This window comes from Callorhinus ursinus, unplaced genomic scaffold, assembly GCF_003265705.2.
Source record: "Callorhinus ursinus isolate GAN/ISIS: 27379988/994484 unplaced genomic scaffold, GSC_fseal_2.0 scaffold5, whole genome shotgun sequence".
Classification (NCBI taxonomy): Eukaryota; Metazoa; Chordata; class Mammalia; order Carnivora; family Otariidae; genus Callorhinus; species Callorhinus ursinus.
Genome location: NW_027397067.1, coordinates 28,162,759 through 28,190,001, shown reverse-complemented (window position 1 = coordinate 28,190,001; position 27,243 = coordinate 28,162,759). Strand labels below are relative to the sequence as shown.

At 38.6% G+C, this 27,243-nt stretch overlaps 1 protein-coding gene across 2 annotated transcripts in view; it reads right to left on the bottom strand.

Annotated features, from left to right (window-relative positions):
* The window catches only part of PKIA (cAMP-dependent protein kinase inhibitor alpha), a 92,580-nt gene extending 66,881 nt beyond the window's left edge, over window positions 1-25,699 (bottom strand). For both annotated transcript variants that reach the window (XM_073892912.1, XM_073892913.1), the window contains exon 1: window positions 25,543-25,699. The gene's annotated coding sequence lies outside the window, so the exon portion shown is untranslated. The remainder of the gene's footprint in view (window positions 1-25,542) is intronic.
* Window positions 25,700-27,243: the final 1,544 nt, after the last annotated feature.

The window sequence follows — 27,243 nt, the reverse complement described above, 5'->3', positions numbered from 1 at the left end:
CACTTCATGGTTAAGAGCCTGGGGTTGAACCCTTTGTGCCTGGAATCCTAGACCTGCCCACTTGCTAACTATACTTTTGACAAAGTACTTACCTTCTCTAGGTCTCTTTATTTTTATTTGTAAAATGTGGGCAATACTTATGAATTGAATACTGAAAAAATTAATTAGTACGTATTTAAGTTCTCAATAAATGGTGACTAAAAGGGGCGCCTGGGTGGCTCAGTGGCTAAGAGTCTGCCTTCAGCTCAGATCATGATCTTGGCCCGGGATCGAGCTGTGCATCAGGCTCCCTGCTCAGTGGGAAGCCTGCTTCTCCCTCTCCCTCTGCTGCTCCCCCTGCTTGTGTTGTTACCTCTGCCGCTGTCTCTCTCTGTCAAATAAATAAATAAATAAATAAATAAATAAATAAATAAATAAATCTTTTTAAAAAATGGTGACTATTTGTCATCGTAGGAATTTGGAAAGCTAGATGGAGATAGTAGATGGATTCATCAGGGAAATGCAAGAATGTTAAGGTTAGGCTGAATTGGGTTAGAACGAACCCTTTCAATAGGGCGCCTGGGTGGCTCAGTCATTAAGCGTCTGCCTTCGGCTCAGGTCATGATCCCAGAGTCCTGGGATCGAGCCCCACATTGGGGCTCCCTGCTCCGCGGGAAGCCTGCTTCTCCCTCTCCCACTCCCCCTGCTTGTGTTCCCTCTCTCACTGTGTCTCTCTCTGTCAAATAAATAAATAAAATCTTAAAAAAAAAAAAAAAAGGAATGAACGCTTTCAAGAAAGGTAACAACTGAAAGGTGTCCTCCTTCCCCTTCAGTTGCCAGAAAAAAGAGGTGAGGTTAATAGGAGAGAACAGGTTGAAAACTTCTATTTCTTTTCTTTAAATTGAATGTAATTTTAATTCTTTTTTAAAAAATTTTATTTATTTATTCATGAGAGACAGAGAGAGGGAGGGAGAGAGAGAGAGACAGAGGCAGAGGGAGAAGCAGGCTCCCAAAGAGCAGGGAGCCCGATGCGGGACTTGATCCCAGGACTCCGGGATCATGCATGACCTGAGCTGAAGGCAGACGCTTAACCATCTGAGCCACCCAGGCACCCTGTAATTTTAATTCTTTTAGGAAGGGCACAGCTTCTCCAACTTGCCACAGGCCTCTTCTCTCTTACCTGTGCCCTGGCCTAATTTGCTTGGCCCTATGGGCATCTGAGTAAAGGAAGCATGTTTGAAATGTTTCACACACAAAAACAGAAGAAGCTATTAAATACTACCATCCAAAAGAGATGCAGATATATATTTATGTGTGTCTGTGGGTCTATTTGTTCAATACCTCTCTTAACAAGAGCTTTGAAGAGAGACTTCTCATCCTCTCTGACACTTGTTTGAGCCAGGGACAGCAGCAGGGGTAGCAGAGAAATCTCAGACTGAAAGACAACCCACCAATACTCACAGGGACCTACATTCCTATTTCTTACTTTTTCCTACCATTAGAGCTCTCAAAGAAGTGATTTATACCCTTTCATTGCCTTTTTCATTCATTCCTTCCATGTATCTCCCACAATCAGGTTTACATATTTTACTTCATTTTCTTCTGTGGTGTCATAATTGCAAAAATGAAGTGAACTTGGTTCATTCTTCCCTCTTCTTGACCCCAGTGAACTATGAAACCAGTAAATATTTTTCCTCTTTCTCTCTCTTTTTTTTAAAGATTTTATTTATTTATTTGACAGAGAGAGACACAGCGAGAGGGAACAGAAGCAGCGGGAGTGGGAGAGGGAGAAGCAGGCTTCCCGCGGAGCAGGGAGCCCGATGCGGGCCTCCATCCCAGGACCCTGGGATCATGACCTGAGCTGAAGGCAGGCGCTTAATGACTGAGCCACCCAGACACCCCTTTTCCTCTTTCTCTTATCCAGCAATCCACCCTGTAGGATATGAAATCCTACAATGTGTAAGACAAAATTTTTCTCTTACAATATATTGAATTGTGTATATACAAATCTTCACATTCATTATAGATATATAATATTTATTATTCATTATCTATTTATTATATTCATTTACATATATAAAGTGAATGTGGATATTAATTTTATCCCTAAAAACTTAAACCTTCCAGGTAATAAATATTTTTGTCTTTGTGAGCTATCTAGGTCTCTATCGAATACTCTGCTTTTTTTTTTTTCTTTTTTTTTTCTAACGACGGTCTAAAAAAGTAATAACCATTCTTAGCTCAAGCATGGAATTGGCCTGGAGGCCATAGTTTATTTACTGCTGCTTTAAAATAACTAGTTCAAGGAATACACAACAAAACTAAGTAGTCAGTTACTCATGTTCTATATTGCACATTTTTAATGCAGGTGAGAGACAAGTACTACAGTGAGAATATACTTATACCAGTTCCCAAGAAATACAAGAACCTAGGTAAATTGAGTCTAATTATTTATGAATAAACCAGGCAAGTTCTTATCTCCTGGTTCATGTCTCTGAGTCTCCCTTTTCTTGCTTTATACAAACTGTCATTCCCGACAGTGATTCCTTGCTTACACTGAGGTAGAATTCTCATTTTTACGTTAGCTCTAGCCTTCTGAGAAAGGGATTGTTGTACTTTATTTTCTCAATCTCTTATCATATACAGCCTTTCTTCTTTGATATAACAAAAATGTTACTGTTGAGAAAGCTATTTGCTTTGCCTGGTAGTTGATCTCACCAACCTTTTCCTGTGCATTTTCTATACTATGTTTAATCAACTTAAATTACTCACAGTTGATTTCCAGGCCTAACCAATAGACCACTTCTGCCTTTCAATACTCACTCACCTTATTTCCCTGCACTTTTTCTTTTGGTCTATCATACAGATTTCCTGTATTTAAGTGTCTTGTTAATATTATGCATAAGACACTCATAGATACAGGAGAAACAGATGTAATGCCTTTTTGCCAAAGCAAACACTCTCATTCACAAAGCACAGTTGTTTCTTCTCAATTGTGTGCATGATCTGTCTGCTGGGATGGGTGATTACTATCTTCAAACATGTAAGACTAAGTTACATACCAGCTGAACATCTCCAAATTCTGCCTATCTCCCAGGCTATAAACTTTAGAACAAGCTTTGATCTTTAAGCATCTATTACGGTCTGAATGTCTGTGTATCCACCAAATTTGTATGTTGAAATCCTAAAGTCCAATGTGATAGCATTAGTAGATGGGGCCTTTGGAAGTTGCCGAAGTCATGAGGGTGGAACCATCATGAATGGGATTAGTGCCTTATAAGAGAGGCTCCAAAGAGATCATTTGCCCCTTCTACCATAGGAGGACATAGGGAGAAGGTGCCAGCTTACGAACTCCAAAGAAGACCCTTAACAGAAGGTGACCATGCTGGCACCTTGATCCTGGACTTCCCAACCTCCAGAACTGAGAGCAATAAATTTCTGGTGTTTAGACCCAGTTGGTGGTATTTTGTTGAAGCAGCAAAATCGGACTGAGACAGAATCTTTCTCTCCCCTAGGGGAATAGTTTCTAATAGTAAAATTAATGTATTACCTCAGCACATACCAAGTGATGCCCTGATGAGGTAACATCCAGAAACAGGTTTTCTAAAGAGTTTTATCATGATCTACTACCACATACCTGAGAGATACACTTTCATTAGTATTAGAAGCTTCATATGGCTGTGGTTTTCTTCATGGCAGTGTGGACACCAGCACCTTACTACCTCAATCTAAGTGAGCTTAGATGCCTCTCTCCTTGTCCTTGTTTGGGAATTACTCTAGTTTTGAGACTTGGACTTAGTTGATCTTCAGACTGGTTATGGTCATAAGTATCTATTCTCTTGACTTTCAGGAACATTACTTATCACTCTCATATCCCAGGGCAATTTTACAAGGTGTAAGGCAAGAAAGAGTATCTTAACATGATGAGAGGGAAAAAAAAAAGGAGGATTGTTGTTCATTTATTCAACATTTATGAGTAGTTGACATGTGCCAGGCATTCAGGCATTATGCTAGAAATAGTGAACAGACCCTGTTTTCAAGTGGTTCATAGTAAAGTTGGCATGACTTTCAACTAGACAGACAATATAATGAGTAGGTTAAGTGCCAGGATAAGGGTTAGGGTCAGAAGGGGGACACAGAGAAAGAACAAGTTTATCATGAAATACTTTTGGAGAACAGGACATCTGACTCGTTTTTTAAAGAAAACATAGGAGTGTGAAAAACAACAAAAATGTTCAGAAATGAACGTTCAAGGCAGAGGCAATAGCATGCATAATGAGCAACCATGCTTCTAAAGAACAGCCAATGGTTAAGTAAAACTGAAGTATAAGAGCCATTTGAGTAAGTAGCACAAGAGATGCCAAAATCTGCAGTGAAAAATCTACTATAAGAATATATTACCCTTCAGGGCACCCGGCTGGCTTAGTCAGTAGAGCATTTGACTCTTGATCTCAGGATTGTGAGTTTGAGCCCTACACTGGGTGTAGAGATTACTCAAATAAATAAAACTTAAAAAAAAAAAAAGGATATATCACCTTTTTTTCTTTCATTCTAGAAATATTTACCGAGTGGCTCTTATATGCAAGTGATTGTTATAGGTTCTGCAATAAAAAACCAAGACCTTATCATCATGGAATTTGCATTCTAACTGTGAAAGAGACAATTTAAATAAACCAGTACTAAAATATATTGTCTGTCAGATGGAAACAATGTAAGGAGAAAAATATGTCAGGGATGGGATAAGATCATGTGTGTGTTAATGTGTGCAAGGGTAAATGTTGCACTTGCATGTTCATGTGCAAAAGTTATTTTTTATAGGATGATCAAGCCCTCACTAATGAGGTGGCATTTGAGCAGACTTGAGGGTATTTTTATCCTATTGTTATACCCTCTATTATAAAATTCTAGTTGTACGCATATGAATTTTCTAGAACATTCCCAGCAGATAAAATTGTAAATGCAGGGGATGGGCGAATGCTGTGTTTTGAAAGCACAGCAAGGAGGTTAGTGTTCCTGGTGTGGAAACCTTAAAAAGAATAGTGGATAAAGTGGAGAGCCCGTGGCAGTAGAGGGGGTACAGATTAGATGGGGCTTTTTAGAGAGTCTCTTTAAGTACTTGTACCCTTGTAGCTCTCCCCTCTTAGGGAGAGAAAAGGAAATGTCTAGCTCCAGGCAGTAAAGAACAGGTATTTGGTATTTTTAACTAAATACTCAAAGCTTAAAAGCCTAAAATCTTCATGGAGAGAGAGATTTTGCTAAATTTTTATAGCTTTTTTTTAAACTACATCAGAGTAATAGATGAATAAATCCAAAGAATTGTCAATGTAGGTAAAGTACCATCAGGATTTGTGTGTTTTGTTTTGCTTTGTTTCTTTTTTTTAATAACAGAGAAGAGAAATAACCATCATTACTTTGAATCTGAAAAAAACTGGAGCAAAGAGAGGCTAAATGGCTTATAAAACTGTAAACCTTGGCCTAAGACTGGAAGAGTAGGAGTGCTGTACAGGCTGCCCTAGGCCAATCACCCACTCAGAGGAGGGCCATTTACTTTCAATTGGCTCCCCAGGGCAGGAGCAATTATCTTCCCAACAACTTGGACAGCTCTGTCAAGACAGAGGCTGGTTTCAGAGGTCTCATTCCTCTTCCCGAATCTCCAAACCCTTTTATTTATTTATTTTTTAAAGATTTATTTATTTATTTTGAGAGAGTGAGAATGAGAGAGAGAGAGTACATGAGAGCGGGGAGGGTCAGAGGGAGAAGCAGACTCCCTGCCGAGCAGGGAGCCCGATGTAGGACCCGATCCCGGGACTCCAGGATCATGACCTGAGCCGAAGGCAGTCGCTTAACCAACTGAGCCACCCAGGCGCCCTCCAAACCCTTTTAACTTGAGCAGTGGTTCATCAAATGTATACCAGTGAAAAGTTATTTCCTGGGAACTTGTTAGAAATGCAAATTACCAGGTGGAGGCCCCCAAATCATTGTTTTGACAAGCCTGAGAGAGACAGAGAGCCAGAAAGAAAAGGTGGGGGAGGGAGGGCAAGGAGGAGGAGGTGGGAATGCCCAGGAAATTGTGCTGGAAAGTGAATCCAAATAGCTTTTTATTTTGGGTTTTTACCATGGTAATTTACAAATGATTGTAAACAACCACAAATTGAAACATGTAGTTACTTTAAGGTCTCTTTAGCAGAAATCAATCTTATATTGTGGCAGTTCTCCTATACTCTGGTCTATTACTTGATAGGTCATTTCCTCACAGGGATGACTAACAGCAATTCAACAGAAAATGCTCTTTATATTTAAACAGCACTTTCTATTCCAAGATGTCAAAATGATTGACGAGTAGTGAAATGTAGCTCACTAATTTTCTCAACCCCATGGCAGTAAATAGTCAACATCTACCACCACCACTGTTTACTGGTGATTTCTTGGCAAGGAAGGTTAAAATACCTTGGCTGTCTGTTGGAAGTCAGTGGCTGGAGAAAATATCGTTCATTTTGGATACCATAGGGCAATAGTTGATGGAATACTCACTGAGTTCTATTATTACATCCCAAGGATAGATAACTACTCATCAAGGAGAAAGCCCAAAGAACATTCTTATACTTTAATTAAAACTGTTTTTTGAAAAATCACATAATGATGGTAAGAATGCTACTCAAATCCCTGTTACTTTTGGTTGCCTAGAATTAATGCCACTTGAAGAATAAGAAGCAAAGGCTCATTACATTGGGGAATTCTTGAGAACCACAACTGCTTTAGTCATCCTTGAGTCCCCAGTTCCCAGTACAGTATTTGGAATAGTATATGTGATCAGTAACTATTTTTTTTGAATGTACGGTGCATAAATAAGTCAAGATACTTTGAGAGTCGGAAACCACCTGTCAGGAGAAAAAGTAGTTTAAAAACTACTAAATTCTCAAAACCTAGTGTGGGATGAACGCTGATAAAAACTTGACCATGCCCTGTCACTGCATATGATTCTGTGACACCAACAGCTACTAACTGATGTGGGAAACAAAGGCAGAAGAAAAATTTATAAATTTCCTTACTACCTACAGCCCATTGATAAGTCCTTGAAACAGGCAGAATGACATTCCTCTAGGAACTCAGCAGTCTCGATGTTGACACTTTGCTAAGGGCTAAAGGCAATCCCAGCCGGATGCCTCCCCCCAAGATCCTGTAAGCCTACTTCAACATATAAAAATTCTTTTGGAAACTTCCCTTATCTCTATGCCCCAAGATGCATGTTGGCAATCGTCCCCCAAGCATATGACCCACCGATATACATCTAAAGAGTCATGTGACTGAGTTTTTACTAAACAGTCATAAATGACCTTTCCTATCAATAGCTATTCCCCTCAGGACCCTGGAAACCTTGTTTCCAATATAGCCAAGAGACTTAACACTATCCCTAACCCCTCCCAACGTGAAAATATATAATGGGGCCACTCCTCATGACCCCAGAGCAGCTCTTTCTATCCACGGGTCCTGTCCCCATGCTTTAATAAAACCACCTTTTGCACCACAGACTTCTCAAGAATTCTTTCTTGGCCATTGGCTTAGAACCCTAATGTCTTTTCCTACATCACCAACCAATCAAAAAAAGCTTCAGAATTCAAATTTGGGTATGTTTTCAAGATGAAGATTCCCCTTACCTACCATTTCTTATGATAAAACTTGGAAGCCTAGAATCAACAGACAATACACTGGTTTGTGACTTAAAATTGGAAAGTTTTATCCCATTTTGGAGGTGTGAAATAAAACTGATGCACAAATATTAGAACTTTCATTAATGAAAAAACCTAATTTCCAAAGTACTGAAGGTTGGTTTCTCAAAATATTAAAATGACCACAGGTCATAAGCCAAGGCACCCTATATTTTTTAAAAAATAAGGGACCAGAGGGACACCTGGCTGGCTCCATTGGTGGAGCATGTGACTCTTGATCTCCAGATCGTGGTTCAGGCCCCACGTTGGGTGTAGAGATTGCTTAAAAATAAAATGAAAAAAAAAAAAAAGAGAGAGACTGGAAAGTTGCACAATTACTGTTAATGATTTGTTGACTTTGAAAAAAATTGTTTGTTTTAAATAACACAAAGTTCAACTAGACTGACTATATATCACTAATCTTAAACTTCCTGTGTTAGATTTGTTCTATCCCCAAAATGCCAACCATGCATATTAAAGCTGAGATTTGTTTTTTTGTGTATGATTTCTGTATCCCTTTCCTGTTTGAATTTTATCTTTTTTTTTTTTTTTAAGATTTCATTTATTTATTTGACAGAGAGAGAGAGACAGCGAGCGAGGGAACACCAGCAGGGAGAGTGGGAGAGAGAGAAGCAAGCTTCCCCTAAGCAGGGAGCCCGATGCCGGGCTCGATCCCAGGACCCCGGGATCATAACCTAAGCCCAAGGCAGATGCTTAAGGACTGAGCCACCCAGGTGCCCCTGAATTTTACCCTTTCTTAACAATCTTGCTGAAAATCAGTGTGATTTATAACCAACCACTCTGTTTAGCACTCTATCACCAGTACCTAGGATAGTGGCTAGTACATAACAAATAATGCAGTTTCTAAATCACTTTGATGAAAATATACTTACCTGGCTTTAAGTACTTGAAGACAGAAATAGTTTCTAACTGCAAAACAACATATGAATAATCCAGAGTAAATGTTAACTATAAATACAAATTATCTATTAAGATACAGAACACACCTGGGGCGCCGGGGTGGCTTAGTCCCTAGGCGTCTGCCTTCGGCTCAGGTCACGGTCCCAGGGCCCTGGGATCGAGCCCCGCATCGGGCTCCCTGCTCCGCAGGAAGCCTGCTTCTCCCTCTCCCACTCCCCCTGCCTGTGTTCCCTCTTGCTAAGTCTCTCTCTGTCAAATAAATAAAATCTTAAAAAAAAAAAAAAAGATACAGAACACATTTGGAATTACTTCCTGATAATCCTGAATTCAGAGCTATGGTAAAGACTTCCTTGAGGCATGTTACCATTTTCTGAGTACATACTGAAGGAAGAAGCTGACAAGAGAATATCTAAGATTTTCCAGGCTCCAACAGAGCTTGACTCAATTGCATGGATAGAGCCTATAAAAGACAGAAGGGTCATTGTCTGCTGGATTAAGAACCCGTGGCTGCAAAGCATGCAAGAGGGAGGAGATTGAGATCTAGGTTTCAAGGACCCTTACCCTACTTATCTGGTCATAGGATCAAATTATAGGCAAGTAAGAATGTGAGAACCACTGCTGTGTGCCTTTAAACATAGAGTAACAGTAACATGTGGCTCAATGAACAGCCCATTCAATCTGACCAATCAGAATAATTCCTCCTTTCTGGATAGAATAATTCTGGTGGAAATGAACAGAGGTAGGCACGGGATGGGAAGGGGGTGCTTTCCTTCTGTCACAGATTCTAAACTTTCTTTAATTTTCCTATGGTTTAAGCTCAACTTAAAATCTTACTAAAATTTATGGGCTTTTTTAAAATTAAAATGAAATAAGCTGAGTGCTGAGGGTGAAAAAACCCGGATAATAATTTTAAGATAGATTTATTGCTGTGGAAATTACCAGAATTGTTTTTGTTCCAAATATGAGACTGCCATAACATTTCAATTATGATTATTAGTAAATAGAAATTCACCGGCTGTGTCCATCTGATAATATCAGAGACTTCACCTGAGAAAATTTAAAGTTATTTATTGTATTGAAAATGCTACAAGATCCTAACTGAACTTCATTATGTAGCACACAGTTAACAAACCGGCAGAATTTTGACATCTCTCCTGCCTTCAGCTCTTCCTCCTTTACCTCCTCCCCTCCCTTTCTTTCCACAAGTAAGTAAATGGGCATATAACAAACAGTAGGGATCAAAACCCTTATATTCATTACAGGGGTTGGGAATGTGGACTCTCTCAATAACAGGTTTTAGATACTTTAAACTGGTTTTAAATACTTTATCTGTACCTTACTAGTTCTGTGACCATGGATAACTTAATCACTTTGTGTTTCTGTTTGCCTGTCTGTAAAATAGGTAGCAATAGTGTCTACCTCTTAGGATTATTGTGAGGGAGAAGAGTTAGCACAGAGTAAGCAAAATAAGTATCATTTTTTACTTCTCTGAATATGTAAAACATTTAGTATTTGGATCCATAGTCTCAAAATCTATTATTCATTGATGTGAATGGCTGATTAGTTAAATGGAGGGGGAAAAATGCTATAGTAACTATTCCTTTAGTTTCTCAATTTTATTTTTTTTAACTGAAAACCAGAATCACTATTTCCTGGTATCATCTGTTATTGATAAACAGTTCAAAACCATAATGTTGTTTCTGAGAAGACAATGAATATTTGAAATGAAGGGAACTAAGAAATAGTAGAAAATAAACTTTTTGATTTTACTAACCCCCCAAATGAAATTAATGGTGATATACATGAAAACTACAGAAAAGTCATACAAAAAGAACCTCAGAATAGTTGGAATTCAAATGACAGCAAATGACTAATTCTTAAATCAAGAACCCTTCACTAAAATTGAAAACATAAATGCTTTCTTTTTCTTGCTTTCTTGTAGGAGGTGAAAGAGTACTCGGTAGGTGTCAGACTATTTTAAAAAGCAGATTATAGTGGTGATATTTCAGAAGCACAAAAGTCCTGAGGCAGATCTTATAAATGACTTGTTTAAAATACTTTTATACTTAATAGAAACCTAGTAGAAATAAAATAAAAGTGTCCAATGTAGTTACAGAAGAGAATTTTCTGTGAATTTTAGTTATTAACTTTTAAAATGATAGATTATATGGCCAAGTGCTCCAATTAGGTTGCAAATTATACAAATAATGTTCTAGTTTGAAGCAAAATTACTACTTAACTTTCACCTAGTGTGTGTGTAAATAAAATGATACAATCTCATGAATGTTAGCATTGTGTCAATGAAACTAGATTTGTGTATTATTTAACCCAAATAAGCCATCAGCATCATCCATGTTTATTAAGCAATGCAAACCTTTAAGTAGAAGGCATGGTTCTCTAGAAAAGAAGTTGATAATGGCAAAACATAAACTGGAATCTGGTGAAAATAGACAATAGAGTTTGTTGGTTTGTTTGTTTTTAAATTAAACCTAGGAGCTTATTTAACCTGACCACCTCTTTGAGTTGATGAAAGTAATCCATGTAGATTTTCCTGGTTCAGGCTCCAGTGAAGTCTACAGGCAAATTTATAAGTAGGAACAGATCTAAGCCTATTTCCATTTTCCTGCTTACCCTTATACATGTCTAGTTCTTGTGGCATCTAGGAAAGCACTAGATTGACCATGGCATGAAGCAAATCTGAATTCTGGCCCTGCTACTTAATAACTCTGTGTACTGCTTAAGTGGGCAAACTGCTAAACTTCATGAACTTCTGTTTTTCCCCTTTGCAAAAGGAAGATAATCGTTGCTCTACCAACTTTGGAGAGTTAGGATAATCCAATGAGAGAATGGATATAAAAATGCATTGAAAGTATACAGTACTTTTAAAAAAATTTATCACTGTTATTTCAGGATGAGGGAAAACTTCCCTTCTAATGTGAACTTTCAGAAATCTATATAAAAATTGAACATTTCAGCAACACTCGGCAATGTTTAGATGTTACAAAACACATCCAAACCAGCATATTTCTTCTTAAACAGTTAAGTAATACATACACATTGTAATGAGTTTGGAAATACCAAATGAGATTGGTATTGAGAGGAAGTAAAGGTCACCCTTTCTATTAAGTTAATTATTGATAATTGATTTTTTTAACTTTCTTTGGGTCTTTTTCCTCTATGTATGTGATATTCAAAACCAATATGCTTTATTATCTAACATTCTTCTCACTTAACATTTATCAAAAAGGAAATTTTAATTAGTTTCTATACTGTTTCCTACTTTAAGGATCTTAAAATAATTAACAGTGAAGGTTATGTGTGAGCTGTTATGTGGATGAATGAAATAAAGTTCAGCATAGATAACCTAAATAAATACATTAGAAATTCATGTTTGCAAGTATATCCCTGTTTTTGTGTTTGAATATTTCAAATGTTTCATATTTTCTAATATTTATACTTAATTAGACCATGTAAATTTTTATTTAGTATTTTTAAATGATAAATGTTAAACAGACTGCTCCACTTGAAGCTGACAAAAAAGCACTAGAAAGCTTCCTTCACCTTAAGTGAGGTGGTAGATATAAAAGCACTATAAAAATAGAGATTACAGGGCGCCTGGGTGGCTCAGTTGGTTAAGTGCCTGCCTGTAGCTCCTGTTATGATACCAGGGTCCTGGGGTCTAGTCCCGATTCAGGCTCCCTGCTCAGCAGGAACCTGCTTCTCTGCCCCTTCCCCAGCTCATGCTTGCTCTCTCTCTTTCTCTCTGTCGCTCACTCTCTCTCTAATAAATAGATAAAATCTTAGTTTAAAAAAAAAAGGAAATACAGATTACACTTGAGTTTAAATAAAAATCTGAATAAATACTATAGAACTGTTGCTTACTCAATATTCTCTTAATGACTTGTAAAAGGTATATGGAGAATCATTAACCATTAATAGTCACCTGCCATTTATTAAGATCACATTTGTGTGATATAAGGAATCTGCAAACTTGGAATATCAGTTATATTTTATTATTGAAGGTTGCCTGCCAAGTGGCAAGTCATTTCATAGGCTATGCTCTAAAATATATCATTTTACTGATATCCAAGAGACATCCCAGTATGTGATTAATAAGGCAGAAACTTTAAGCCAGGGATATTTTTGTCTTGGTAATGCATTTATTTGAGACAGCAGTTGTTAGAAACCAGAAAAATAACACCAACAACCTTCAAACTAATTTTGACTCTAAAGTTACAGAAATTTCAACGGAAGTTAGCATATTTATATACTGAATTAAAATTCCTGAACTTGTGGGGTGCCTGGGTGACTCAGTTGGTTAAGCATCAGACTCTTGCTTTCAGCTCAGGTCATGATCTTGGTCGGGGCATGAGATCAAGCCCTGTGTCAGGCTCCATGCTTAGCGGGGAGTCGGCTTGAGGATTCTCTCTTACTCCCTCTATCCCTAACCAACCCCCTCGCCCCCACATGCATGCACTCTCTGTCTCTCAAATAAATAAATTTTTTAAAATGTAAAATTATGTGCTTTTTAAGCCCCCAAATTCATCATACTAAAGCATGTGTGTGTATTAACAACGCAGTTTTTACAGGTGGTGTTTTCACTCAAGTTTTCACATTAATTGAGGCTTGATGTTTTTATTTCAGTTTAAAGGTGTTGGTATTGATCAAATCTAATCAGTAGCACCTAGTAATGAACAAGACCCTGAATATTAAAATGCTTATATGTTCTCTCTAAATTCTTTGGGCTTCAGTAAAATAGAAAGATATCATATACCAAGAAGAGTCCTTGGCAAATGACATACAGTGGAGTTACAAGTTAATTTTCCTTTTGGACAATTTAATAATATGAACAATGAGAAACTTCTTCAGTTGTTATACATAAAAATATATATTTGTATTTGGGTGGAAGGCAGATAATTAGCTGGCTCTTCAAAGCCTTTTGTTAGTGGAAGTGAATGTTAACAATTCTTTATAAATTGAAGTTGTTCTCACCCAGGAACTTCCACACTGTATTACCAAAAAAAAAAAAAAAAAAAGTCAACTCTTGCTTTTAAGTAAGGGAGCCTCTCCATCTTATCTGTCACTTGCTTCTGACATCAACACCCTATTCACAACCTTAGTATCATTTCTGATAATGGGTAAGTGACAAGAGTGATTAGACATATGATAAAATTCAGAAAAAAATAAGATGCAGAATTAATAGCCAACTGAGTTTTCCTAGGCCATCCAATCAACTACTTGCAGAGTTAAAAATAGAAGCTAAGTCTAATTCCCACAGCTACTGCCAGATCAGAGCCCGACAACTCTGTGTTGGCTTCAACCTCTCCCACCAGTGGTGTTACCTGCACAGAGACATCTTCCCATGAGGCTCAGGGTCATTTCAAGGCTTAGTTTAACTAACATGGGGGGGGTAGGAAAAGAGTTCATAAACATTTGGGAAAAGTTGTGGTGATGAGGTCTGGTTGTAAACTGTGCATGAGAATAAAAAGGACAAAAATTGGAAACATTTATTAACCTTTACAATGTTTCACATACTGCACTAGGTTCTCTTTTATGTTCTCTTCTTTAATCTTCATAACAACTCTATTTTCCTGTTTTAAATACCAAGAAACTACTCACAGAGCTTAAGTAACTGACCCTAAGTCACATAGCTAGTAAATCGTACAGGTGGGATTCAAACTAGTTGGGATTCAAAGCTCAAATTCACTTCTTAAAATATATGATTAAAAATATTAATAAAATATATGATTTAGACAGAAGTGGTAACCCAAACACCCCAAATAAGCAAACAAACAAAGGGAGGGAAAGTTCTAGTGATCAGCATACTTGGAAGATGATGTTTAGAGCTTTCTTTTTTTTTTTTTTTTTAAGATTTCTATTTATTAATCTGAGAGAGAGCATGAGCATGAGCAGGGGTAGGGGCAGAGGCAGAGGGAGAAGCAGGCTCCCCGCTGAGCAGCGAGCCCAACACGGTACTCCATCCCAGGACCCTGCGACCATGACCCGAGCCGAAGGCAGACGCTTAACCAAATGAGCCACCCAGGTGCCTCATGTTTAGAGCTTTTTGATTCGTTCTGAAAGTGATCAAAAGCTGCCTGAGAGCTCTGAGTAAAATTAACAAATTGTACAAAAAACTAATTTTATATTCAAACATTTTGAGATCAACTCAATTCCTTTGCTTTCATAACACTGTACTGCCATGTTATTTCATTTTCCTTTTTCTTTATTAAGGGGAAATTCAAACATTTAAGTTTTTGGCCTGAACAAGTTAGTGTTTTTTTAAAAAAATGATAACCGAGATGCCAACCTTCCACCACTTATTCAATGAACTGTTTAGTGTCAGATTTAATGATTGTGGTGAAATAGCGTCTTCACAAAGCCCCAGTGAAGATGTTACAGGACCACTATCTCAAACCTGCATACAGGTGGAGAATGCTTCCAATCAACTGAAATTTTGCTTTCTCCATGACAGTGTTCTTTACGATAAATGAGATTGAAGAAGGCATGGAGATAAGAGAACCACTGACTAACAGTTTATTATTAAAATCTGTATCTTACACTATGAAGTTTCTGAAAGTCCAAATCCACTGTAGTTGAAGAAAGAAGGGTAATATCACATTCTTCTGTCCTGGGTAAATGGTCTGTGCTTGGCTGAGTATCTTAAACTGCTTACTAGATATATCTCAAGCTTTAATATGCATCATTTCTGGAGCACCTGGGTGGCTCAGTCCTTAAGCGTCTGCCTTTCAGCTCAGGTCATGATCCCAGGGTGCTGGGATCGAGCCCCGCATCGGGCTCCCTGCTCAGCGGGAAGCCTGCTTCTCCCTCTCCCACTCCCCCCGCTTGTGTTCCCTCTCTCACTGTCTCTCTCTGTCAAATGGATCTTAAAAAAAAAAAAAATGCATCATTTCTAATTCCCACCTTACCCAAACCTCAGAGGGAAGAGAGTATGGTTTAGCAAAAAGCAGGGGAGGGTAATTCCATCCATAACTCATCCCCACCACACCTACAAAAATAATCACAATGAACATGTGTAGAATGCCAATTATTTTGTGTTGGGGGGCAGCTTTCAAAACTAAATGGTATCGATTTATTTTGTTGTTCAGCAAATATTTTATAAATGCCTATAAAGCCAAATATGAAACTAATCATTTGACTTGCAGAAATTTTTATGCTCTTGATATTTAGTTTTAAAGTAACTGTGTACATTTACTAAGTGTTTACCATAGTATGTGAAACTAATAAGCTCTCTAGAAACCTGAACACTTACAAAATATACCAAATACTACTGTTTCATGCTTTGCTTTGCAATCCTAGGCTGTTCTCTAAGATGGAGAAGATGTAACAAATGAAATTTAGATTTGTCTTCTACAAGAGCACCACCCATGTCTTGACTAACTTTTATCAGTGAAGATTCTCAGGTTATTAAAAGACTCTAACCAGTAGACAATCCTAATAAATACGGATGTGTCACAATAGTTAAGAATGTCAGCCCTGTTGCATTTTGGCTTGATCCACTGCAGGAAAGCACAAATTACTTGAAGGCAGTTTCCCCGAAAATAAGTCACTTCCTTAAGATGAGAGATTAATTTGGATGAACAATGATTCGTCACACTTTATTTTGGAGGGTAGTAGTTAAAAAAATACGAATGCAGTCTTTTCAGAATGAAGCCTAAAAGTGCATTGTTCTCCAGTTTTTTTCTTTAAATTTTTTATTGTTATGTTAATCACCATACATTACATCATTAGTTTTTGATGTAGTGTTCCATGAGTCATTGTTTCTGCATAACACCCAGTGCTCCACACAGAACGTGCCCTCTTTAATACCCATCACCAGGCTAACCCATCCCCCCAGGCCACTACCCTCTAGAACCCTCAGTTTGTTTTTCAAAGTCCATCGTCTCTCATGGTTCGTCTCCCCCTCCGATTTACTCCCCTCATTCTTCCCCTCCTGCTATCTTCTTCTTCCTTTTCTTTTTCTTAACACTGGGTATTTACCACAAAGATACAAATGTAGGGATCCGAAGGGGTATGTGCACCCCGATGTTTATAGCAGCAATGTCCACAATAGCCAAACTGTGGAAAGAGCCAAGATGTCCATTGACAGATGAATGGATAAAGAAGATGTGGTATATATACAAATGGAATATTATGCATCCATCAAAAGGAATGAGATCTTGCCATTTGCAACGACGTGGATGGAACTGGAGGGTGTTATGCTGAGTGAAATAAGTCAATCAGAGAAAGACATGTATCACATGACCTCACTGATATGAGGAATTCTTAATCTCAGGAAACAAACTGAGGGTTGCTGGAGTGGTGGGGGTGGGAGGGATGGGGTGGCTGGGTGATAGACATTGGGGAGGGTATGTGCTATGGTGAGCGCTGTGAATTGTGCAAGACTGTTGAATCACAGATCTGTACCTCTGAAACAAATAATGTCCAGTGAGCTCATCTTATAAATAAACCCCATATGTGTAATTATGCTTTTCTAAAATTTTCATGTTACTGTACAGAACAAATTTTAAAATCTTTAAAATCTTTTAAAGTTTTTACAATATTTAAAATATGACAGTCTTTGGGGTGCCTGGGTGGCTCAGTTGGTTAAGTATCTGCCTTTGGCTCAGGTCATGATCCCAGGGTCCTAGACGAGCCCCACATCGGACTCCCTGCTCAACAGGGAGTCTGTTGCTCTCTCTCTCTCTCTCTCTCTCTGCCTCTCCTGCTGCCTCTCCCCCGGCTCATGCTTTCCTCCGCCTTTGTCAAATAAATTAATAAAGTTTTAAAAAAATTTTGACCATCTTTAAATTTGTACTCGGACTTGGTGAGTCTGACAGATTATTCTCAGTGATTCCATTGGGTATCCACAAATTCATATTCAACATTATTTTTTGCAAGTCCTAGCAGGATTAAGTTTTGTGAATGGATAGAAGTGTCTTAACACCCTGGTTGTTTTTCACTACATTTCAATTATCAGAGAACCTGAGTGTGAAAAAGCACGGAGAGGAGTGTTAGAAATGGCATTAAAGATTACTGACTTCTCGGTTTATGCAGTCAGATTCTGCAGTATACAACAGAAGGAACAAAGTAGGTTGTACTGCTGCTATGATTGCAATGACCAAAAATTCCAGTATTTCTACCCTCAGTCTCATCAACATGGCAGTGCATTGATTAAGATGTGGGTCTCTTGTTGCTTATTTGGGCAAAGGTCAGAATGCTTATTGTTTCATGCCTGCTTTTAAAAGAAGATTTGATCAGACAGCAATAAAGACAAAAGTAAATAATAGAGAAATGCTTATTAAAAGGTTCTCCATCCCATCAACCAAAGAAAAGGCATACCTTAAAATACTATTGTGAAACATCTAGGGTATGTCTATCTATGTTCTTGCAGTTTTAAGTAGCTTTTCAAAAATATGTTATAAACATGTTGTTTCATCCTTGACATTGTAGCATGTTAATGTCTAATTCGGGTAAAACATGACGCAATCCCCAGCAAGCTCTTTGTTTCCCCCTCTTGGACAATGGAAATCAAGACAATCTTCTGAGAAGGGTAGTGAAAAGTTCTGCCAATTCTGTTTTACTTCATGTGTACCAATATTTTGTAGTTTAGCTTAAATACAACACTCCTATCAGGATAAATTAAAAAGGATACACTAAAGAGAAACTAAAGAAAAAACCCCTCGAGATAAAAGATTTACTATAATACAGGTACATAAATTTGAACTAAAAAAGAGACCAAATTTTAGATTAGGTTGGATTCAAATGACCCATTGCTGGAGCTTAAAACACACACACACACACACACACACACACACACACACTGTAGCTGTAAATGTTTCTAGTTTTCTACACTGTTGTTATAAGACTTGAATGACATCTGTGATGTACTCTGTAATATCTTTGAAATGATAGAATGTGTTGAGAGACTTGAAATCTGTCAAGACTTGTGTATAATATTTTTCCTCCATGAACTAGAAATGAAAAAAGTGAGAATATTTCCTTGCTCAAATCATGATAAATGGATTCCCTTATATTACTTGCATTCATTTTTTTTTACTTGCATTCATTTTTAAGATAGCTTGAAATGGCTACAGAAAATACATAAATACTCTCTGTTGAAGTTTATGATTTTTATAGTCAACGTACTTTTTCAAACTATAAACATTCATGCGTTGTCTCTGACCCAACAATGCCACTCCAAGAATTTTTCCATCGAAAGTTAAAGCACCAGTCCTGGGTCTCGGCACCATCAACAACAACAAAACAAACAAGAGTAAAAGCACCAACATATGAAGATGTGTAACTTTGTGTCCATTACCATATACCTCCAAATCATAAAACAATTTGGAACTTAATATTTATCAATGGGTTTTCATTTAATAAAATTATGGCACATTCTTTGTACATACTAGGCATCTACTAAAGGTGATATGGTAGTGTTTTGTGCTAGATATCATTAATATAATAGGCAATGCACTGAAAATGGTCTGCAACTAAAAAACACCGTAGGGGTGTGTGTGGGTGTGTGTGTGTGTGTGTGTGTGTGTGTGTGTACACACACATATATATTATTCAGCCTTAAAAAGTAATGCAATTTTGACACATGCTGCAACATGGATAAACTTTGAAAACATTATGCTAAGCAACAGAAACCAGACATGAAAGGATAAATACTGTATGATTCCACTATATGAGGTGGCTAGAATAGGCAAATCCACAGACACAGAAGTAAATAGAGTTTACCAGAGGCTGAGAGGAGGGGAGATGAGGGGTAACTGTTTAATGGGTAAAAAGTTTCTGTTTGGGAGGATGAGAAAGTTCTGAAAATGGAGAGTGGTGATAGCTGCTCGACACTGTGAATGTACAATCAATGAATTGCATACTTAAAAAATGCTTAAAACAGTTAATTTTGTTATTGCTATTTACCACAATAAAAAACAAAAATCCACTATAAAATAAAGTATAAATTTGCCTTGCATTAGGAACATTATAAAGTTTCCATAAAATTGCCCTTCTCTAGGGCACCTGGGTGGCTCAGTTGGTTAAGCATCTGCCTTCAATGCAGGTCATGATCCCAGGGTCCTGGGATCCAGCTCCCACATCGGGCTCACTGCTGAGTGAGAAGCCTGCTTCTCCCTCTTCCTCTGCTGCTTCCCCCAACTTGTGCTCTCTCTCTCTATGAAATAAATAAAATTTTAAAAATTGCCCTTATTTTAGGAGCTTATACAGGTATTATCATATTTTGGGAAGTATAAGGAAAGCAAAAGCTTAAGTTGGCCTCTTGAGTTTTCTTTCTCTCCGTCTGTTTTTTTCTAGATCAATGTAGTCACACTTCTTTTTGAATACTAGCATCACCAACCCATGCTAGCTAGTACTGGTCTCTTCAGGTATCAGTTAAGAAATTTTAATGCACTTTTATGCTGGCAATTGTTTTATAACCTAGGAGGGATGAACGTAACTTGTCGCTCCTCCCTTAACTTGGCAAAAGCAAATACATTACTGCAGACAGCATTCCCAGAAACAGTAACTTTGAGGCCGACATCCATCCATCCTAAGAAAACTGAGTATGTTTCAAAGTAGCCTACACTGCTCAACGGCTGGCAATGTTCTTCTACATATCTCGCACTACAGTACTCTAAGTCTAGAACTGTTTCTTTTTTTGTAAAAAGTGGTTTTGATTGGAAAACCCTAAATAAGTCATTTGGAATGTGTAACATTCAGAACTCCCCCTGGGATTCCTTTACCATGAATCAGGGTTCTTTGAATCACTTTTCTCACTGGCACCTGTTTCTGAATCATCTCAGCTGTCTTTGTGCCAGTGATAATGAAGAGCTCTCATTTTACGTTCTAAAGCAGGGAGAACAATAGAAGGAGAATGTCATTTCAAGTACCAAAAATGTCTGGGCTAATAAAGGACACATATACTGTCAAAGTGAGCACAGAGTAGATGTTCTGAAACCATTTGCGAAGGAGTGCTTTAGTGGGTCCTTAAACACCTGCAATTGTATGCAAAATGCTATGTGTATTTGTGTGTGTTTGTGTGTATACTTGGGGAGCAGATGCACAGCCTTTGTTGAATTATCAAAGGGGACGTTAAGACCCAAAAGTTCGAGAAACAGTAGAAACATTAATTACAAAACAATTTTTAAACTACTCTGATAGGTCTGACCTTGCATTTTTATAATGCTTCTCTTCACTCTTAACACTCCAAAGGGCGGCATGGTAACATGGAAAGAATATCTGCTAAACATTTAGGTGACATCTTTGAGTCTGTTTCCTCAAAGTAAAATTAGCGTAGAGTAGAAAGCTGAAATTTGATACCACAGAGGAAAGTACCTGGCAGAGTGCCTTGAAACTGGACAAGTACTTATATATGTAAGGCACCTTCTCCTGCTTATTCTTTTTCAGTAGAAGGCAAGCATGTTGAAAGAAGATACAATATCTTCTTTAAAGTTTTGTTTTGGGGGCGCCTGGGTGGCTCAGTCGTTAAGCATCTGCCTTCCGCTCAGGTCATGATCCCAGTGTCCTGGGATGGAGTCCTGCATCGGGCTCCCTGCTGGGCGGGAAGCCTGCTTCTCCCTCTCCCACTCCCCCTGCTGTGTGTGCTCTTGCCTGTTCTCTCTCTGTGTCAAATAAATAAATAAAATCTTAAGAAAAAAAGTTTTGTTTTGTTAAGCTTAGCATACTTTTAATATGTATGAGCTAATATACATTTAATGACATGTAAGCCATCAGTAACTTTTGTTGAATTATTTGAATGGGCTTTCACTGTATTTATTATTATATAAATATTTTTAAAAAACTAAACAGTACTTGCACACATTTTGGGAGCTAAACTTGATGAATGGTGAAGAGTAGATAGAGATATACCCCTGAAATAATAACCAGTTTCTTCACTAAAATCAAATTGCTGAATTGTCTACTATGCATATACAAAAGGTTCCTGACTTATGATGGTTCAATGTATGATTTCTCAACTTCATGATCGTGCAAAAGAGATACGCATTCAGTAGAAACCACAATTCAATTTTTGAATTTGGATTTTTTCCCAGGCTAGCAAGCAGTACAATAATCTCTCATGATGCTGGGCAGTGGCCGTGAGCCACAGGTTCCAGTTAGCGACGTGGTCATGAGGGTAAACAACCGATACACTTAACAACCACTCTGTACCTACATAATGATTCTGTTTTTTCACCTTCAGTATAGTATTCTATAAATTACATGAGATGTTCAACACTTATTATAAAATAGGCTATGTGTTAGATGATCTTGCCCATCTGCCAGCCAATATAAGAGTTCTGAGCTCGTTTAGGGTAGGCTAGGCTAAGCTATGGTATTTGGTGGGTTAGGTTTATTAAATGCATTTGACTTATGGTATTTTCAACTTATGATGGGTTTATTGGGATGTAAGCCCACTGTAAGTCAAGGAAGAATTGTATGTAGCTAGGCACTATACTATGAGTTGCATAGTATCTAACCTAATAAAAGGTTATCAGTCACAAACTGTGCTCTCCAGAGCTATTTTAGGAGAACAAGGCATTGGTTCACACTAAGGAATAGACCAAGACAGAAAGTGCAATAGGAATTTAGACAAGGGAAAAAATTCATCTGATACAAGGATGGTGGGTATGGGGAAAGCTTCATGGAAGAGGCAGTGTCTGATGTGAGCAAGGTTTCAACACATACAGGGTGAGGGAAAGGAACAGATGAGGACATATAGGCATGACATCATGGGGCACAAAGTAGAAATAAAAACCACTTGGTTTAGGCTGATCATAGAGTAGCTTAAGGGGATTGGTGAGAAACTAGATAAAGAGATATCTCAGCGACTGATGCATATTACTTATTAATAATACTTTTAAACATGAATATTTAATTTAAAAAGAACATGGATGAGAACTTAAAAATAAAGACATAATGAAAAAGGTGAAATATTACATAAATTTGGCAGTTAGGAGGGCACTGACAACTTTGAAAATAGCACTTTTTCTACTTATTCTCAGTGGAGACACTGGGTGAATAGAAATACACTTCTTTAGCTTTATTATTTCTACTTTTTTTTTCTTTTCCATGTTTCAAAATCTCAAAATAAGTCTATTTCAGTTGTAGCTAATGGCAGTAAGACAGCACCAGAAAATGCCTTTTGTTATGAGAGGTCAACTTTGACGCCTAAATTTGTACTAAGTTACTGATAACACTGACCACCCACCATACTAAATGGTTTTTTTTTTATGTGATTAGAAAGCAATAGATTGACTTCATTCTATCTTGTCAAATCTACAAAAATGCCTGCAGTTCATTCAGCATCTAATAGTGCACATCCCCTTTTTTAATTCCTCCTCTATCTCTTGAACACCAGGCAATTAATTTTTCCTTTCCCTGGGAAACATTTAAAGAAAAGGAAATAAAGTCATAAATCAATTTCAGTCATGAAATCTTGAAGTCATACACATATTTCTTCTTAGGGCTCTGAATTTTGACACTTTTCTCAGAAAAGTTGTTTTATTTAAACACAACAAAGTCCAAATTCAGAAATCCTTTACATTTATTTATCTTCCTCAGTTGCACTGAAATGAAAAATTAAATTTTCTAACTTATTTTCTCTCTTCCCAAAAAGGCTTCTCCGATGCAGGTCCATACCTTAGTGAATTCATCTCCCCTATAAAATCACTGGCAGGTATGACGCCAGCTTAGGCAGTACTAGTCCCCTAATTCTGACCCATTTCTTTTCAAAGAATTCAGTTTCTTCAAGAAACCAAGTAACAGACACTTTCAATTTCTAACTATTATTAGGATATTCTCATGCACTAATAGTCAACACAAAGAAAACTCAAATTACAGAAATTATTATTGTACCTAAGATCAATTATACTAATCTGTACTTCATAATTTCTTAAAAATGAATGATTATATTAACATTTATTACCACTTATTATTCAGAATAATTATTTATATAGTTAAATATTTTAAGACTAGTAAAGGTGGTAGAATGAAGGGTTTTGTTGTTCTTGCTCTTTGTTCCCTTTTCTATTTGGTGTGCCTGATTCAAAATTATAGAATCTTGACATTTTAATATTTCAAACCCAAACCACACTCAACACATAATAACAAGAACATGCCAAAAAAAAAAAAAAAAAATCAGTGCTGAGGTTTTCATGATCCAGGGGAAGAGTTCCTGGAGTGGGCCACTTGGAGTGGGATTTGCCCACCCCCTCCACTCCCTCTGCCACATATACTAAAGGTAGAGACAAAGAAACCAACTCAAATCCTTCTAAAGTGTATTTTATAAAAAGAATTTGTATTCAGAAAAGCAATAATGGCATTTAATAGAATTAACATGATTTTTCAAAACTAATAGCTTTGTCTAAAAGCAATATTTTAAAAGGAAGGTAACCAGAGATACATTTTTAACTATAAACCTTGCCTCTCTTTTTCATTGATCTTTCAATTTGCTAAAACAAAATTACATGGCTATGGGTCAGACTGTCTCATTTCAAATGTAAAAATAACAGATCCCCCCATTAAATAGAGTATTGGCACAGAGATACTTAGACACTGGCTTATTGCAAATGTTCTCTGTTGGTGAAGTGGCACATTTACAATCCCCATCACAGCCATCTTACCCATTTCAAAGCATATTATTCAAAAGTACATCATCCCTAGGTGGCAACAGGAAAAAGGCACTTGAGCTCAGTAGCAAGAGGTTTGTGGGGGAGATCTTAGAACAAGTGGTCAGAACCCCTAAATGGCAAGATTGACTTGAGGATGCTCAAATAACCTGAGGCTTAGATTGGCCAGATCAAGTGGCTTTCTGATGCCTGTGGGGAAAGCCTCTCTGGAAACTCTTCTGAGGTTACTGGGGAATCCTAGGACAAACACACTGCTTGCTTTTTGGGGAGGACCTACCCCAAATCCTATTAAGGTGGTGTCTCACAACCCAGCGGGACTAAAAAAAAGCTTCAAGAAAAACTGGATAGACACATTCACATTTGTACTTCCATCTATGCCTATGCACAGGCTGCAAAATATAAGTATGGTCCTCTTTCCGACACCCCAACAGATTTCGCTGTCCTCGAAATCCTCTTCTAGCCGCAGTGACTACGGCGAAGGGAGTTATCGGGAACCATGTTGGTCCGAGGCTAAAAGAAGGAATTTTCGTGCCATGTATTTGGGGGAAGGACACAGGTAACGGTAGACAGAGAGAATACTAAAACTGGTGTAGGGCAATGCCCTTTGTAGGTCCTTGACAAAAATCAGTCATGGAGCAGAGGTTGTGAATACAAGCTGACAAGAGCTGGCCTGTGAATGGACCCGGCATCCCCGGGAAATCAATGAAGTAACTGACAAGAGAAGATGGTAAACGAAGGGAGAAGGTGGAAACAAGTGCTGCTCAACCCAAGCTGAACTCCAGGAGATAAGAGAAGTTTCTTCTCTAATCTGAGACTCTTTCTAAAGGTTCAGTATTGAAGTAGGTGTTTGACATTGAAATGGGCACAGACCCATTCTGATACCTAGGAAGGGAGAGGACAGAGGAAGGTAGGAAAGATTGCTGATTACTTCCCCAAGCTGCCTCCAAGGACCTGCTGCTCCAAAACCACAAAATAAGCAAGTGAAGCTTGAAGCAGAAAGATAAAAGTGCAACTCCAGTTATTTCACATTTTGAATCTTCTTCAATGTCTAAGCGAGTCTGCCATTGAAACGGTCGACTATCTTTAAGAGTATAGAGGCTGACCGCCTTCTTTGTTTGCCCAGTAACACCGCTCCTCCAATCTCAAGCACTTGGCTGATTAACATTTCAATTCCAGTTGTTGCTCCTTTTCCCATTACAGAAGGCAGCAAGGATATTTCCCTTCTCTGTGGATTGCAAACCCCATTGTCACCCGAGCGGAAAGAACTGAGCGGCGTGGCGGAGGCTAATAATAGCCGAGCTGCTTACCTTGTCCGGATGGAGTCAGCGCAAGTCCCAGCGCCCGCTGCCCCGGGGCCGCAGTGCCACCGCGCCGGGCCGAGTGCGTGGTCAGCTCCGCCGGCCCCCACCCCACCTGCCGGCTGCAGCAGCTGCTCCCGCCGCCGCGCTCCGGCTGCATGAAGTCATCCCCCGCCCCGGGCCGGATCACCACATTCCGTGCCAGTCGCGGGGGGAGAGGGACCTCTCCCGGCAGCGGGTAAGGGCTCCTGGAAACTGTGCCCGACGACCGCTACCCGTCCGGGTTTTAGGTTTCTTTTCTATTAATGCTTTTACGCAGGAAGCGCTGCCGGGTTGTGAACCGAGAGAGAAGGGCCAAGGAAACTTTCTCTGCATAGCGCCTTTCCTCCGAGAGCTCCCCTGTCACGCCCGCTGCATGGACAGCTCCATTCGGCTGTGTGGGTTTCCCACCCTCTTCATTTGCCTTATCAGTATTGTTCATTTCGCTGAATTTGAGACCGGGATTGTCTTTTTAAGATAAACATTCAAACACTCCGGAAATGTTTTAAATCGGCAGTCGATCTTTGGAAGCCCCTTGTAGCACGCCTCACTTTCCCCCAACGCACACACACAAGTACGCACAGGCACACACACAGTCAAACCACTCAAAAGCATGAAAGCTGGGACCTCTCACCCTCTTGCCTACGTAATAGAACAGGAAACTCCCAAAGGAGTGGAGAAATAGGACCGACCAAAGAAAGCACTCGAGGAAACAGAGAGGGCTGGCCCCAGGATTTTGTTGCTGTTTAGTGGTGCATTTAGTGGACAGATGTTGCCTCTAACACCTTCCCCCCACCCCCACCCCTCGACTGGGCGGGCTGCTCTGGTGATAGCTGTAACATTTGGAAGCCAAGAAGCAGAATCCACATTAACAGATGGCCGTATCTTTTTTTTTTCCGCCCCGAAGGATTTATCAGAATTGGCCTTTGGAATAATGTAAGCAAATACACATATAAGCCCCTTCTTAACCTCTTTAAATTGGCGCCAGCTATTAACCTCTCTCTCTCTCTCCTTCTTTCTCTCTTTCTCTCCCTCCCTTCCTTTCTTTCTGCCAACCAGCTCAGCAGTTTGGGGAGTTAAGGGAAGAAAGGGCCAAGGATTTGCTCTCTTTTATGGTGGAGCCAGCGATTCTTTCTCCCATTGTTAAGCCATTTTCAAGTAGAGACGTTCTTTGACAGAGTTCAGTGTAAGTGGAGTTTCCTCATTTAACTTACTTTTGGAATTCCCCTCACTAGGTCCAAGCCAGCTTTATCTTGTGGATTTGGACAGCAGCATAAGCAGTGCATTGCACAAGGCCAGGGAGTCACATCTGATCCATGAAGAGTTCCCATCTCTCAGTTTAGCAGTTCCAAAATTGGGAGGTAGTGTATGTAGCAACAGAATTCCAACAAAAATCATTAAGAATTCTTGGCCCTAGAATGAACGCTTTTTGGAAGCTGCAGCAAACTTTCATGCCTCTGAGCCTCAATTTCATAAAATTAAGCCGTTAATATCACCATAGTTCTTAATCTGTATCAAAGGGTATGTAGAATCTGGATGGGAGTATTCCATCTTTAGTTTTACTAACCTATAACTGAAATTTAGCATTTACTAACCTATAACCTTTAAATATAAATGCAGACAATGAACCACAATAATATTAGGAGTACCTGTGCCTTTGTCACCAACAGA